General features: G+C 44.4%; 1 protein-coding gene across 3 annotated transcripts in view; it reads left to right on the top strand.

Moving 5' to 3' along the window:
• The window catches only part of PKIA (cAMP-dependent protein kinase inhibitor alpha), a 236,247-nt gene that overhangs the window by 122,929 nt on the left and 97,267 nt on the right, over window positions 1–16,051 (top strand). The gene's annotated exons all lie outside the window — the stretch shown is intronic.

Below are 16,051 nucleotides of genomic sequence, written 5' to 3' on the forward strand. Positions count from 1 at the left end.
GCAGGGAGGGCTAGAATATCCCAATCGATAATCATATTACCTAGCGGCGCAGGCCCAATACATAGCAGGGTGCATCTCCCCCATCGTTGAATCCCCCCATACATTACTAGCGAAGGCCATTGTATATCCAAATGACCTGCTCGGGAAGCTCTGGTGTACCCAGGAGAAGACATTGCAGACTGAGGTCCAGCCGATAGAAACAACCTGTAAAGCTTGGAAACAGATTGTAAGAGTGACAGGCGCCATGACCTGCCACTCCCCGGACTTCCCTATATATAAAATATGCGGCAGCCCTCATGAGAGGGTATTCCAGCTACACTTCATGCAGATGGGGATCCAGACACTGGAGGACCTGATTTATGATGAACAGCTCATAAAATGGGACGCCACGAAAGCCAAAGGTGAATGGACAGCTGTGACCATGCTCTTGTATTTTAGACTAAGAGAGGTACTGAGATTAAAATGGCCCGGATTCGAACACGCCCTCAGCCCCCCACCAATACTCCAATATGTGCTTAAATCACTGTCTACTAAGAAATTGGTGACTATTATCTACAAGATGAGGAGGGCAAAGTTGAGGGGAGGACAGGCATATAGGAGTACATGGGAAGTATCACTAGGGACAGTGATAAGTGAAGAACACTGGAACCTTATATGTACGCAGACACGCAACATATCTCTGAACTGCCGATTCAGACTAATACATTTAGAATTCTTACACCAAGTCTATTATTCCCTGGCCCGTCTGTGCAGGTTTTTCCCTGAGAGACCCCCCTCTTGTAAAATATGTAATTGGGGAACTGCTGATTTCTATCATGGGCCATGGTCCTGTACATGCATCAGACCCTCCTGGGAAAAGATTGAGGAGACAATGTCTGAAATGTTTCCGGCCACATGGAACTATACACCATTATGGTTACTGGCACTGATCACGGAGGGCCCCGGTCAGAGAGGGGGCTGTTGGGGTTGGCCACTGTGACAGCTAGATACATGATAGCTAGAACATGGGACAAATGTAACGCACCTTGTTTTTGAGATGGCTAAATTGCATTAATGTATGTAAATAGAGAGAAACAATGCATCAACGCTCCCAATCAGCTGTAAACCGATTGATTATTGGTCCCCTTTTCAACAATATTAATCTGAGTGGGCACAAAATGCACTGACAACTGGGGAAACTATGCAATAAAGTGACTTAATTCATAAATGAGGAGGCACCCCACCTATAATACGAATGATAAATAAGAACCAGGAAATATGTAGCAGGGGGACGCATACCCGTTGGCAAATACCCCTCTTAGAACTATGAATGTACGTGAACCCGGATTACCATAGTGTGAATCGCATGATGCATAACACACCCTAATGTTGTTGAACAAGATGGAATGAGTTGACTGGTATGTGTCACATCCTATACCCTGTAGAAGGAGCCCGGCAGGGGGGGTGGGAGGGAGTTAATATTGACAAGGGTATGGAGACTAATGTTTCACTGTTGTATAAACCAATAAAGAAAGTTTTAAAAAAAACTTGTTTGAGGTCTTATTGGGGCCAAAAGCTCTAGAATCACTGGCACTCATAATGGCATCCAATACATCCTGCAACTCAAAGGCAATCACTCCCGTTAAACCGGCACCCTCATTATTGCTGCTCCCAGTAATACAACTGTCAAGGGGGTCTTCCAATAAAGAAACCATTATTTTGAGCATTCATTAATGCCAAAAGGAGCGTGACAAAACATTACCTCAGCAATCAGCCTGGACCAGGTGTGCCCTGTGGTAACTAACCAGGTTTTTATATCCTGCCGTAGTGTTTATATATGATTTAGGAATTGCATAAGAAACGGGCTAAGCTTCGGTACACCCTGAATCGGTTGCCACAATTCCTTCTTCTTTTCAGCCACTGCTTCATCAAATCTAAGTGTTTTCTTATTGGTTAATCGTTTTCTATAATCTCTTTTACGGGTACCACCAGTGACTCATTCTAATGTCCCTGTCACAAAGGCACCAACATTTTCTTGTATGAAAGTCTTCAGTTTCCAGTTATAATCGGTACAATTTACAACCCCTTGAATTTCATCATTCACATGGTCAGTCTTATGTTGATTACACACAAATCTATTTTGAGGTAAATTAAGCAGAACGGCTTCACCAAAGTTTTAACATACTGTGCAATCGACAATCAATTTCACATTTCAGTAAGCAATTGTCGCTCCAGGTATCTCTCAAAATTTCTCACTCGTTATAGACATTAAATTTGTGTCCCAAAAACTGTAGTCCAAAGCAGATCTACGAGAGCCGCTATACCAAGTAACATTCTCCCTCGACTTGCACGATTTTAATACTTTTAAGCCCAAGCTATCCATACAATTATTCCATTTGATACCTTTATCACAGATACCAGAAAGATCACTACATAAGACCACCTCCCTATAGATGGTTCGTTTTTGGACAATAGACTCCATTTCAGCCTCATAGCAGTAAGAATTAAAGTACCCTAGGACTATAATATGACCTTCCAGATTCATTCCCATCCAATTTGTCCAAGAATGTTGATAATTCGCATATACCTATGGGAAGTTGCAGAGTCAAATTCCCATTTAGTCCTACCATTCCCAAAGCCAAGAGACCAGTATTAACCTCAAACCTTTCTGTGCATTTTATACTACAGTGGGTAATTGATTGGTAACTACCACACCAATTAAACCAACAGACCTATACAATGCACACCTATTAAAGAGATACAATGCACAATGCATACAATCACTCCATGTTGCACCACTCCAGCCGTAAATTGAACAAATTGGTTGAACAAATTGGTGAATGCAAGTCCAACTCTATTAAACTAATGAAACTAGACTATTTATGGGGCAACAATTAACGCAGAGTTTGTTCCCCCAATCAAAAGCACCACACCAATATCAAAATACTGTTGGTTTCTTCACTAACACTGTTTTGGTCATTTAACACCAATCTTATTCCTCCCCTTTTCAATAGGCAAGCCAAGAATCAGGCCGGTGTGCAGAAAGAATGTATATTTATTATTTAGTAGAAAACATCAATATCTCACAAGAATGAGCACTAGACCCTGCACTTCACTGCATGGCCCAAATGTTTTTCTTTCCTGACGATTCACTTTTCACACAAACTGAAAACACCAGTTTGTTTAGGATGACAAATATCACAGACTCTTTAACCCAACAAGATATACAGTTTTCCTTCTTGGTTTCTTGTCCACCCTGGTTACATATAAAGAGAAACACAAGTATACAGGATACTTCCTACTTGGGTCACTCACAAAATACTCTTATTATCGCGTTAATTTTGGCAGCACCCGAGAACATGATATGACAGGATTGCTTTACCATCAGGATTGTAAATGGTCTGACTTTAAATAAAATGGAATGTTTTTCTATTTGGCAACAGAATAGACATGTGCAGTCTATTAGGTCCTCCCTGCTCACCTTTCAGTTCTAGGAAGATTCTGGCACAGCATTAACCAAAAACCTATTTTCTCAATTTATAATGAACTCTTTTCCTTTACCGTGAGGCATTGAACAATCTCTCATTCAATTTGGAGTCTCTCTCTCAATCCCATTAGAGAGAGTGATTTTAAATCAATTGATTCACTTTGTTTAACCTATAAAGCACTTTCCTAAACAGCACAAACTCAGATATTCAATTAGTATTTGGCACCTTGCCTCCTTTAATGCAAGGCACAGGGAGTGTTCAACAGTGTGTTCCCTCTTTCCTTAAGGGGCATGTTGAGGTTGCAACCAGGATGCATGGATTCAGATGGTCAAAGGCTATTTTATAGGATTGAACCATTACTCACACTAGGATAGATGTTGGAGATTTCAAACTTCTCCAAGATCACCCTGTGTCATTTGGCTACGTGGGAATTAATTACATTGTTAATAAATCACTATGAATAGAGATCTATTCCTGAATGACCTCCCCACAAATGTCTATATGGGACACAATAACAATGTAACAAGACCCCCACCAATTGTTTGATCTGTTGGGATTAGGTTCTTACATTGAATATCTCTCTTGGTGTATGCTCAGGAAAGTCATCAAACTCCAGGGGCATCTCACAGGAAGCATATGCATCTGGTAAAACTGCCTATCCAGACTCAGTTATAGATACCCTCCAGCTTCAATCCCTCTGTCCTGGTTCCCTCAGAATTGTAGTCCTTCTTCTGGTCACATCCACCTCCTTCAGACTCCCTTCCAATGGTTTTAAAGTGTTCCAGTCAGCTTAGACAACTCAGATCATTTCAGACAGCTCTCCACTTTTTGGTCAGCTCTTCATTCTGTATGGACAATACTCATTTTGGCAAGAGAGCTCCTTTTCCCATTGTGTGTCTACTTTTAAACCCATAATCACATGCCAAAAGATGTAAAGTATGAGTTGCCAGATGCTCCTAATTCTGATTGGACATCCATTGTCCACCCCTTTGCAATGACTGATTCCTTTAATCACCAGGCACCATCTCTGGGAGATGCATTAGCCTTTTGTATCACTCCAGTTATGAACTAAAAAAATCTACAACATGGCAACTTTTTCCGATTGATATATAAGAGTCACAAATAATATGTTTTTAAACAGCCTGATCATGCAGTATGTAATGCACTGTGTCTCATGTCGGCACATGGTTGCAGGTGCGAATGGCAGATGTTTGTGATTTATTAAAAAAGGATAACATTTAGCATCATAAGATTTTATAGAAAGGTATCTAATTTAATACGCTCCATTCTTCCCTACTCTCTGCTCTGTGACTTTTTCAGGGAAGCTTTTATCCCATTTTAGCTTATAACTTTGGTTCCCTAGTTCAGGAATGTATTTGTATTTGATTATTATTTGTATTGTGCACCTAGCCCTGAGGTAATTGGCCACTGGAAAAACTTAAGAACGTTACACGCATACATAGGATAACAAAAGGCGAGACGAACAAGGGTTACAGGTAGGTCTAGTGGCCAATATATACAGATAAGAGCATAGGTTACAGTTAGATGACAGTACAGTGAAAGCACATATACCTATCTAATACACAGTGTGGCTTGAGGTGAGATAGTAGCAGCTGTGGTAGAGACAAGGCCTAGGGCACAGTTAAAGAGTCTTATCAGTGAGCCAGCTCTTTACTTTGGTTCTGAAAAAACTGTAAAAACTCTTGGCGTCTTTTTTCGATCCTCAATTGTCTTTTACTCGATAGACCAACTATCTTTAATCTTCTTGTCATTACTATATCCAGCTCCTATGGCAGATACGGCCATATCTGTCCAGAGAAAATCTTGCACTGATTGCAGCTGCGATTGTGAACTGCAAGCTGGACTACTGCAACAGTCTCCTGATTGGTACATCCCAGGGAAATCTCAAAACGTTGCAGGTGATCCAGAATAGCGCCGTGAAAGCTGTTCTGGGACTCAAGCGCAATATGCACGTTTCCGAATCTAGGTGCAGCCTGCATTGGCTGCCTGTTCAACAGCGGCTGCATCAAAAGGGGCTGTCCATTGTGTACAAATGCTTGCATGACAAGGCCCCATCATATCTTATCACCAGGATAAAAAAGAAACCTGCTGGTCGTTTATTACGATCCAGTGGCGATACTACTCTGGTCCAACCCCTGTCCATCCTGAAAAGATTCAGGGGAGCTGGCTTTAATTCTTGGGCCCCTGCCCTATGGAACTCCCTGCCAAAATACCTGGCCAATAGCAGTTCATTGTGTATCTTTAAGAAACAACTAGAAACCTTCTTGTTTGATATAGGTCAAGGGTAATTTCTCCCTCTCCCATGCTACTGTCATTCATTCCTGTATTCCACTTGTTTGTAATTTCACACCAGTTCCTTTTCCACTGGTTTATAGGATGAATACTGCCCTCTACTTTGTGTCTCTTTTTGAATTTTATGTTATTTGTCGTCTGTCTTTTCTCCCCTCCTTTGTGTGCCTTGGGGTTAGTGGCGCAATACAAGAACATAGATAGATAGATAGATAGATAGATAGATAGATAGATAGATAGATAGATAGATAGATAGATAGATAGATAGATAGATAGATCCATTCTGATGGCAAGAGGTAGGGAGTTCCAGCATTTGGCAGCCAGAACTGGGAAGCTAGCTCCTCTAGATGTTTTTAGATTGAACCTCGGTACAGTGAGGCAGTGTGAATAGAAAGATCTGGTGGGTCTAACTGATTGGTGTTTGGAGAATTTTTCAGGCAAGTATTTAGGGGCAGAGTTTGACAAGCATTTGTGGGTGATAGCTAGAGTGCATAATTTTATTCTGTCATGCACCGGGAGCCAATGGGCATCCCGTCTGAAATTCTAGATGTGGCTAGACCTAGGGATGTTTAGTGCCGATCTCAAGGGATTGTTTTGGAGGACCTGTTGAGGTTCCGTTCAGAGGACCCTAGGAAAAGCGTGTTACAATAATCGATCTTAGAGAACACTAAGGCTCTGGCTAGTGTAATGCAACTATTAGGGGACATGTATGATTTACAAGCTTTGATCAACTTGTTGGTGTAGGCCGTTGTAGAGGTGGTGGTGCTAACTTGTTTCTTTAGAGACAGGGTAAAGTCTAGATAAACTCCTACGGTTTTGATTTCCTTAGCAACTTTGATAGGGTTCCCATCGATATTGAAGGACATTTACTGAGGGCCAAATGTGTTTAGATGTGCCTGAGTGCCGACAAGGACCTCCCTCTTTTCGTCATTAAGGCAGAGGCTATGGGCTGCCATCCATGCCTGGATTTCCAAGAAGATTTTGTTAATTATCTTGGAATCATCTTTGTAGCAGCATGTCGGCATGATGAGAACCTGGGTGTCTTCTGCGTAATTCGTATAGATGACACCCATGTTGTCAAGACAATTGAAGAGGAGCTTCATGAAGATGTTGTACAACGTTGGGGAAATGCACGAGCCCTATGGCACCCTGTAGTGGATAGGGATAGGGTCTGCTGAGGCTTTGGGCGCAAAGACTTTGGTAATTTGATTGGATAAGAAGGATTTGATCCAATTGGAGGCATTAGTGGAGAAGGCAGCTGCTGTGGTCAGGTGTTCTGTAAGGATCTGGTGATCAACCAGAACAAATGAAGCCGAGAGGTCTAACAACAGAAGGATTGCCAAGTTACCTTTGTCTTTGGCCTCATCCATCTGGATTTTAAGGTCCAGGAGGGCCGGCCCTGTGCCGTGTCTAGGCCGAAAGCCAGATTGTTGGAGTCCAAGTAAATTGTTGTCCTCCAAATGTTTCTGGATTTGGAGGTAGGCAACTCTGTCCAGTATTTTTAGGAGGACTGGGACAGTTGTGATTGGCCTATAATTAGTTGGTATGTTAAGATCTAAGTTAGGTTTTTTTAAGAGCGGCATATCCCAGGCTTCTTTGAGGTTATTGGGGACTGAGCTAGTGTTGAATGAGGAGATTATCACCATGGCGATGAAAGTGGACAGCTTTTTGGCACCTTCCTTACTGATAGGGGCTGGGCAGATATCTCCTTGACACCTTGAGGGTTTTAGGCCTCTGATGATATCTTCCACTACTTTTGGTGTGACTGAGGAAAATGAGAAAGTTGGACACATAGGGGCTTGATGGTCTGAAGAGTGCTTTGTAATGGTGCTGCTAGTAAGGCTGTTCTTTTTGGCTTCTATTTTAATTTGTAATGACGAGATTTTGTCGGCTGGAGCTTGCTGGATTTTGGTGCATCAGGCCGCATGCCTCTGTTGGCGGGGATGGAGATTCCAATTCCCTTAGGATACTGAAGAGCTCCTTAGTCCTTGATTTAGTGTTTAGGATTCTATTGTTGTAGGTTTCTTTTTTGGTGTTGAGGGTGGCAGATTTGTAGGAGACAGCCGCCGTGCTGAACAGTGCCTTGTAGGGAGTGGTAGGTGTTTTTCTACATGTGGTTTCAGCCACTCTTTTGGTAGTCGTCAGGATTTTTTGTTCCAGTGTGAACCATTTATTGTGGTGGGCAATTGCTTTGCCTTTTTTGGTTTGATAGGCACAATGTTGTTCAGGGCTGACTCTAAGGTGTCATTATAAAGGTAAAACTAGTTTGTTAGAGTCTAAGTTATTTTAGTTAGTTGAGTCCAGGATGTTACAGATTAATGGACGTACATTTTGCAGTGTTATGTTCCGGATGTTTCTGCAGAAAGTCTGAGGGGCGATATTGGGGTTAGGGTTATAGGGTGTTTTCACCTGGATGACGAAAGATATGTAATGATGGTCTGACCAAGCGATGGGGAATGTAAGGGAATGATATCATCACCTGGGTCTTTTCATAATCTTTTCAGGCATATTTGAACCATTTTTGAAAGTGCCATAGGTCTCAAGTAAATTAACAAAATATGATTTTTCCATACAATCCTATGAGCATTTCAATTGCATGCATACTGTGAGTTCAATAAACAGTACATGTCTTTTTCCAAGCCTTCAATGTAGTCCTGGGTCATCTGCTTCTTTGTTGGTTTGGCCTGCAATTAAGTAATTAATCATTTGTTCTCTCAGGGTTTTTTGCCCATCTGTGTACTTATCACGCTGGAGCAGAGGGGACAGCTCCACCCCTTAGCATCATGTGGCATTCTCCTGTAACATTTCAATTGTCTTTGTGCTCATGGAGAGACCACACATTGAATTGTATTTTGACTATTTTTCAGAGTTCCATTCATTATCAGCAGTTTGTGTTTTCTCAGTGGTCATCTGTTCACCCTAATAAACTTTGTTAAGGCACAAGCTCTTACCCCTTTCTAGCTCTTTGGAGCATCAAGGAAATTCCCAGATGTCCTGTAGGTGTAGTGGGAAGGTCACTGTTTGGACTTTGAATCTCATGAGTCAAAGTTATTTTGTGCTAAGTCCACCTTATAGCTCAATTCATAGGAACAGCACAATGTGTGATACTTTTACATTCTGCATTTGTATACATTAAATCTGCTTTACATCTTGTAGTAAATACAAAACATTTCTCTTCACTTTTACTTGTGCTGTTTGTGTCAGTAGTTTTCCATAGATAAAAAGGTCACACACCTTCATTAAAGTGGGCCCTCAAATTACTTCTGTCAATGGAGTTTACTATTTAAAATGTTCATTGCTTCCAAGCTGCAGAATGTGCACTTTTCTCCTTGCAGTTATGTTTTAGTAGGCGTGTGATTTTGGGCTTTGTCATTCACACTTAGGGCCGATTTAAATTAATTTTACTTTTTTTTAAACCAACTTTCAGTTAGTTGATAGTTTGCAAGTACATACTGGCCTTGTTTCTGCCAATAATGTGTTCTCATATTTCTGCACCATTTGGGTTTAACTTGGCGCGAGGCAGTTCATGTGTATCTTGGGAGCGGAAAGTATACTCTACAACACACAGCATGCAATTACTCCATGCTGCCACCATGGCCATCTTGTTAAATGTATTGGTAATTACAATACCTATTCAACCAATATAACCAAACCAACACTAATGTTGCAACACACCAGCAGCATGCTAAATGAATTTAAACAACAGTATCTAATACAGGATCTGATTCAAACATACTGGACCACTAGTTCATCAGCGTGTGACACAGAATTTGTATAAGTATTTCTATTTGTACTACATCCATAACTTATTATTACATTCAGCTACACAACAACCATCATGGTATTTCAATTTAGCATACTCCTAAAAAATAAATAAAAGTTACTGGCCCATATCTTTAATTGGCAGAGCCAGACATGGATACTGATAAATAAGTATCAGAAAGAAATAAGATGGCATGCAATAAATCGTAATAAGTTACTCAAATAAATTCATTATTAATGACACAGTCTCAACCCATGCCATTGTGTGAGTCTGTGTGACCACTGTGAGGGGTCATTAATGCAAGGTGGACAACTGCTTGTTGATTTATTAAAATATACCATTTATTAAAGAAAATATATGCAACATGCCTTACTATCGCTACCCTGTTGGGGAGTTCCCTGCCTAACTAAAGATAAAGGAGCCTCTTCTAACATAGTACAGCTGGCCCTCACACTAAACAAAACACATAAATAAATAAAATATGTGGTAATATATTATAACCAACAGTATTGCTACAAACATGATGCAGCGACAGCCACACTTCCTTTAATAAATGCAAATGGCAATGCATTCCTTTTGTGAAAGACTGTTTGAGTAGGACCCAAGGGGGAGGTTTTTTTCAAAGAATGTGATGCAAATTGGGCATTTGATAGAATATGTATTCAGTAATACCAGTCAAAACTACTAGCTGCATTGCATGGTGAAGTAATTTATCAAACTTGCCCAAATAAGTGCCATCCAGTCCAGCCATCCAGCAAACCTTTCTTCCACTATCTAAGCGCCTGTCGTCTTGTCCAATTGTCAACTTGTCCCATCTCTCTCTGTCTCATCTGCTTGCTCACTGCCCTGTGTCCTTCCCTAGTGTTCTCCCATACCCCTTCTCTCCGCTCCCTACCTACTCTGTGGTGCTCTCTGTCTCTCCTTTCTTTTGTAACTGCTTCTCTATTGACTATCCTGCTTGCCTCACTAAATCTGGTAGGAAGAAGTTTAAAAAGGACATCCTGGTCTCCAACCCAGGCCTCCCTAGCACTGACACCTATACCAGTGCCTCCTCCAGACAAACTTTCACCGACATCCTCTATGCCGTTCCCCTGCGGGACCCATGGACTCTACATATGGTCTCTGTGCTCTCTCCCTTCTCCTCCCCTCCAATTAATGGTGGCACCCGGTGGGAGGCCCTCTTGGCCTCCTTCCACTCCTCTAAGGTCATCATTAATGTTTACTTGAATGATCCCGTCTTGTTCCAAGGCCCTCAAGCCAACCTTCTCCTCTTTGATAGACGCGTCCCGTGCCTCATCAATTTCCTTTCTTCTTCTGTTGTCCCCTCTCTCCCTTCCACAGCTTCCTTGCCTACCCCTGCTGTCTCCCCCTTGGCTACCTTGCCCTCTCCTCCTTCTTCTTCTGCTCCCCCTTAGTCTTCTTCTATACCTCTGCAGGGCATACTTCTGATTTGTATGCCTCCCCAAATTTCTTTCAAGGACGGCAACCTTCTCCATATTGCCACTCTTGCTCAGCTATCAAACACTCATCTGACATCTGCTGCCTCCTGGAGGAACTTGACCTCGATGTGACATGGCTCATGGTCAGCTCTGTCACAAGCTTTGACATGCTCCTCCCTGATGGCTACAAGATCCTCTCCGTGCCCAGATCCAACCGTTTCAGAGGGGGTGCAGCCCTGATCTTCCCTGAGTGTATTCCTGCCTCTGTCATTCCTACAGAGGTCTACTCATCTTTTGAATGCCTTGTCTTCAGGCTCTCTCTCTTTCTCCTGGCCATTCCCTCACTGTGCCTATCATCTATCGGCCACCTGGTCAGATCGCCTCGTTCCTCTCTGAGTGGGCAGACCTCTCCTCTTCCCTCCTGGTCTCAACCACTCAACTCCTCCTTCTTGGAGACTTCAACATCCACCTGGATGCTTCCTCTCCTTCCAGTGGATTCTTTTGTGACCTCTGCGACTGTCTCTCACTCTCTATTCTCCCCTCTGGCCTGACTCACTCTGCAGGGCACACTTTGGATGTTCTGATCCCTTCAGACCTTCCCCTTTTGATCCCCCTCACCACTCCTCTCTCCTGGAGTGATCACTTTCTCCTTCCTCCCATCTCACCCTCTATACCCTTCAGGCCAAGCCAACTCCAGCACTGCCACCTACCTTCTCTGTTATCCGACCCATGAATGAAGCGTGTGTCAGTGGAGGCTTTCGCTGCAACTTTCTCACCACTTGGCTGACTCACACCCTGACACAGCCCTTTCCATGCTCCACTCTGCTTTATCTGATACTCTCGATGTTCTTGCCCTTGTCATAAGGATCCGCTTGAAGCCCAGAGCCAAGTGCAACTCTTGGAATGACTCAGACCTCTTCACCCTTAAACGCAAGTGCAGGGTGGTTGAGAGGAAATGGCATGCTTCTCGTACATCCTCTGACAAACCGGCCCGCTGCCTGCTCCGAAGGCAATACCGGCTCTCTGTCCGCACCAAGAAGAGAGCCCACATCCAAGCCTGCGTCTCCACGGCATCTAACAACTCGCCAAACTCTTTAAAATCTGCAAGAAGCTTGCCAATCCTGCTGCAGTCTCTACCTCTCCTGTCCCCTCTCAGACCTTCTGCACGGCCGTAGCTTGTCATTTCATCTCTAAAACTCAGGACATCCTGTCCTCTCTCTCTTCCTCTCTGTGATGGTAGAAATGCATCAGAGGGACAGGGCCTCTGTATCCTTCTCCTTTATTGCCTTATCATGTATGTTCTGTATTGTTTTCTGCCTAGGAGTCCATGTGGGACTCCTGGCAGTGCAGTTCTTCCTCTTTTTGGTTTGGTGTAGAGACCCTTGGGATATCCTTATAGCACCCATGGGTGGGAGTACAACCATGTACGCCTACTGTATGGCACCTGTGTGTGGCCCACAGAGTGGGGTACGGGCTGGTGGCAGCTCCATGCTGAATTGACAGGTGCTCTGCAAATCCTCCATTTTGGGATGCCCAGACCCTGTCATTGGAATCAGTGGATTCCTGATAGGAAATAAGATGGCCCCTGTATGCCTCTTGCTTTCTATCGCCTGTTACCTTACTTTTCCCAAAGTCCCAGGAAGCCCTGACTATGTCCCTTCCCCCGACTGGCTTTTGGGTGGAAGTTCCATATATGGTGTTGTGGGGAAGTCCAGGCTAGACTGGCTGGAGCCTCCCCAATGACTGTATGTTGTGGATACACCCATGGGGTGGACCTGGGTGAATGGAGTGTGTGACGAATACACATTCTGTGTTATGGGTTTCTAGTATCTGGTGTTTGACACAATGACTGAGACAGCCCTTCCCAAAACTGGTATGAATGCAGTGTATAGTGCTGAATGACAGAGTGCTTGCCCAAATCCACAATCTGTGTTGCGAGTGCCTGGATGGAGAAGAATGGCCTGAATGCACTGTGCGCCTGATTGGCTGCCTGAATGCCCTTCCGGATGATTGGTTGCCTGAGTGTGACCCAGCAGAGTGAATGGGAGATCAACAGTATATCTGGGGGCCTCTCACTGCTAGAAATTGTTCAAAAGCTGAAGTCGAAACTGATGCTTAACTTTGACACCCACTGGAAGAAGAAGAACTGCTGCTGTTGTCCTTGCTAATCTGAAAGCTGCTGTGCCTTCATGGAACTGATCCAAGAGAGGACCTGGCTAGAAGACCTCTCCCCAGGCTACGAGGGACCATCTTGCACTAGCTGATCTTTGCCAAAGCTCCCTGGTAGACAGACCTACGAAAGACTGCTGACCGGAGAAGGGGACTGCTGAGGAGAAGAAAGAGAAGCACCGGACAGGCATCCACCGTCGCTGACCAGAGCCGCAGTGCTCACTTTGCCTAAGAACATTTTGATCCAAGGACTCCCTTGTTCATCACTGTCAACTGCTTTCGTCCTGCCGCAGAAAGTCAAGGCTGCCAATGACTGAGGAGAATGCGCCGGTGTGTTTCCCACCACCTGAAGGTCTCAGAGACGCCAGCGAAGCTGCTGAAGCCAGTTGTGGTCACGTCCCGTACGCCAATGCCAGACGCCGATGACCCAGTGCTCTTGCTGGGTCAAAGTTCTTCATTGACTCTTTGCGGCAACAAACATTCGTCGTCGAGGTGCACCGCACGCCTCCGCTTGCAGGATTCTTTCGACCGATCGTCAACGAGCACGGTAAGAACCAAAGCTGCTGCTGCGACAACAATTTTCACCCTTTTTCCTCGTGTGATCTCGACGATTCGTGGCTCCTGCCTTAAAGGAAGCCGCTCAAGAAGGATTGACTCTACATCGAACTCTGCTATTCCAGGTACATTGGGGTTGTAGAACTATTTAGAAGGAAATAAGACTCTTGTGAACAATATTTGGACTGGGCTTGTCCGATATATCTTTATTTACAGGGTGCCCAGGTGGGGAGATCCTCATACAGAACTGTGCCTGGTGGTAGGGGCTCAGTATTCTGCCTATTGTTGCAACCAACTGCTTTTGTCCTATATCTATTGTTGGTTCTCTTTATTACTTGATTTGCGTGACATTTAAATTAAGTACAGTTGATGCACTTTAATGAAATCTCATAGTAATTGTGGTACCACGTAGAACTGTGTATATATTTGCCATTGTAGATTAACTGAGAACAAAGTGAGTTATTGTGATTTTGTGTATAACCTTGAACCTTAATTATATAAAGACTGTATTTTCACTAATACAGTGTGTGGACATTCCTTTTTGGGTGCTTGGGACTACATTGCACTTAAGAACCAGCCTGCATCACCTCCTGAGAACTAGGCCTTGATTGCTTGCCCACGTTTTACCAAATAGAGAATCTTGGCTGGGGTCCTCTGTGCCTCTCCTCTGCCATATAGAGAGCAGGAGTACAGACACCCCCCTCCAGCCTTTACACCCTCCCCCTCCTCCCTCCACTCCCTGCTCTTCCTCTGGCCCTTCTTCAGCCACCTCTCCTTCCTCCTTCTCTGCCTTTCCCCTGTTCTCCTCGTACAAGGTTTCTAGACAAGTCTGGTCTATGAAAGTCTTGTCAAAACAGGGCACCCCTGTTCCTCCAAAACCATCAAGGACCACATTGACACCCTGGCTCCTGTTCTGGCTGATTTCTGCAACCACTCCTTCACCACTGGAGTCTTCCCCTCCCTCCTGAACCACTCTCTTGTGCACCCTCTTATTAGGAAACCCTCTGGCAACCCTTCCTGCCCGGCTAACTAACGTCCAATTTCCATCACTCCTTTCCTAGGCAAACTCCTAGAAAATCTGCCCATCTCCCTGCTTAATCTTCACTCTGAATCTGTTGGTCTCCATGACCATCAGTCTGGCTTCAGAGCTGCCAGAAACACAGAAACAGCTCTCCTGAACATCCGTGAAGACCTGCTCTCCAACCTAGACCTGCTCTCCAGACTTGATTCCAACATCCCCTGTGTCCTCGTTTTACTTGATCTCTCTTCTGCCTATGAAACAGTCAACCATGCCATCCTGCTCAACTGTTTCTGTGATAACCTGGTTATCACAGACCAGGCCCTGGCTTGGCTGATCTCCTTCCTCACTGATTGACCCTCCCAGGTCCAACTTGGGATCTTCCTCTCCTCTATCTCTTTCACTACCTGTGGTGTTCCCCAGGGGTCTAATCTCTCTCCCTGACTGTTCAACCAATACCTGGCACTTCTTGCCCACCGCATTGCCGCTCTGTGCCCCTACTTTCAGTGCAATGCAGATGACACTCAACTCATTTTCAGGCTCCCTTCTGCCACCTCTTCTCCTTCTCTCATCTCTGACTGTCTGTCCGCCATCCAGGAGTGGTGTGCCAGCAATGATCTCTGCCTTAATACAAGTAAGACTGAAATTTTTCTCATCGGCACACCTGCTCCCTCCTTTCCTGTCAGTTTCTGACCGGCCTCTCTTGGCCCTCTTCCTGCTCCCACCTGTGAGGCTAAATACCTCAGAGTCATCTTCGACTCCACCCTTTCCTCCTCTCCCCATATCGCTGATGTCTCTAAGAAGTCATACTACCAGCTGCAACTCCTCAGAGGTATTCTTCCTATCCTCTCCTTCCACCAGAAGCTCACTGTCTCCAGAACTCTGTTTCTCTCTAGGCTGGACTACTGCAACAGCCTCTTTCGAAATCTGCCTGCCTTTACTCTCTGTCCTCTGCAACTCATCCAAAACAGGACTGCAAGACTTGTCCTTGGCCTTAAGCCCAGGGATCGTACCTCTACAGGACTGAAATCTCTGCACTGGCTCCCAGTGGCAGCGAGGATTACGTTCAAAACCCTCTGCATTGTCCGCAAGGCCTTCTAGGGCCTCAATACCTTCAATTCTCTCTTCCTAAATTTCTGCCTTCTCGAGCTCTTCGCTCATCTGCCTCCAATCCCCTCAGGGTTAGCCGCTTCTCCAAGCAGCAAGTTGATGGTAGATCTCTTTCTTCCTCTGAAGCCTCCCTCTGGAACAGCCTCCCTGCCTCCCTGAAACTTGAGGAGAACCATCTCTGGTTCCGGAAGCACCTTAAGACCTTGCTCTTTGTTTCTGC

Source organism: Ambystoma mexicanum, chromosome 5q (genome assembly GCF_040938575.1).
Source record: "Ambystoma mexicanum isolate Mex_15411 chromosome 5q, UKY_AmexF1_1, whole genome shotgun sequence".
Classification (NCBI taxonomy): domain Eukaryota; kingdom Metazoa; phylum Chordata; class Amphibia; order Caudata; family Ambystomatidae; genus Ambystoma; species Ambystoma mexicanum.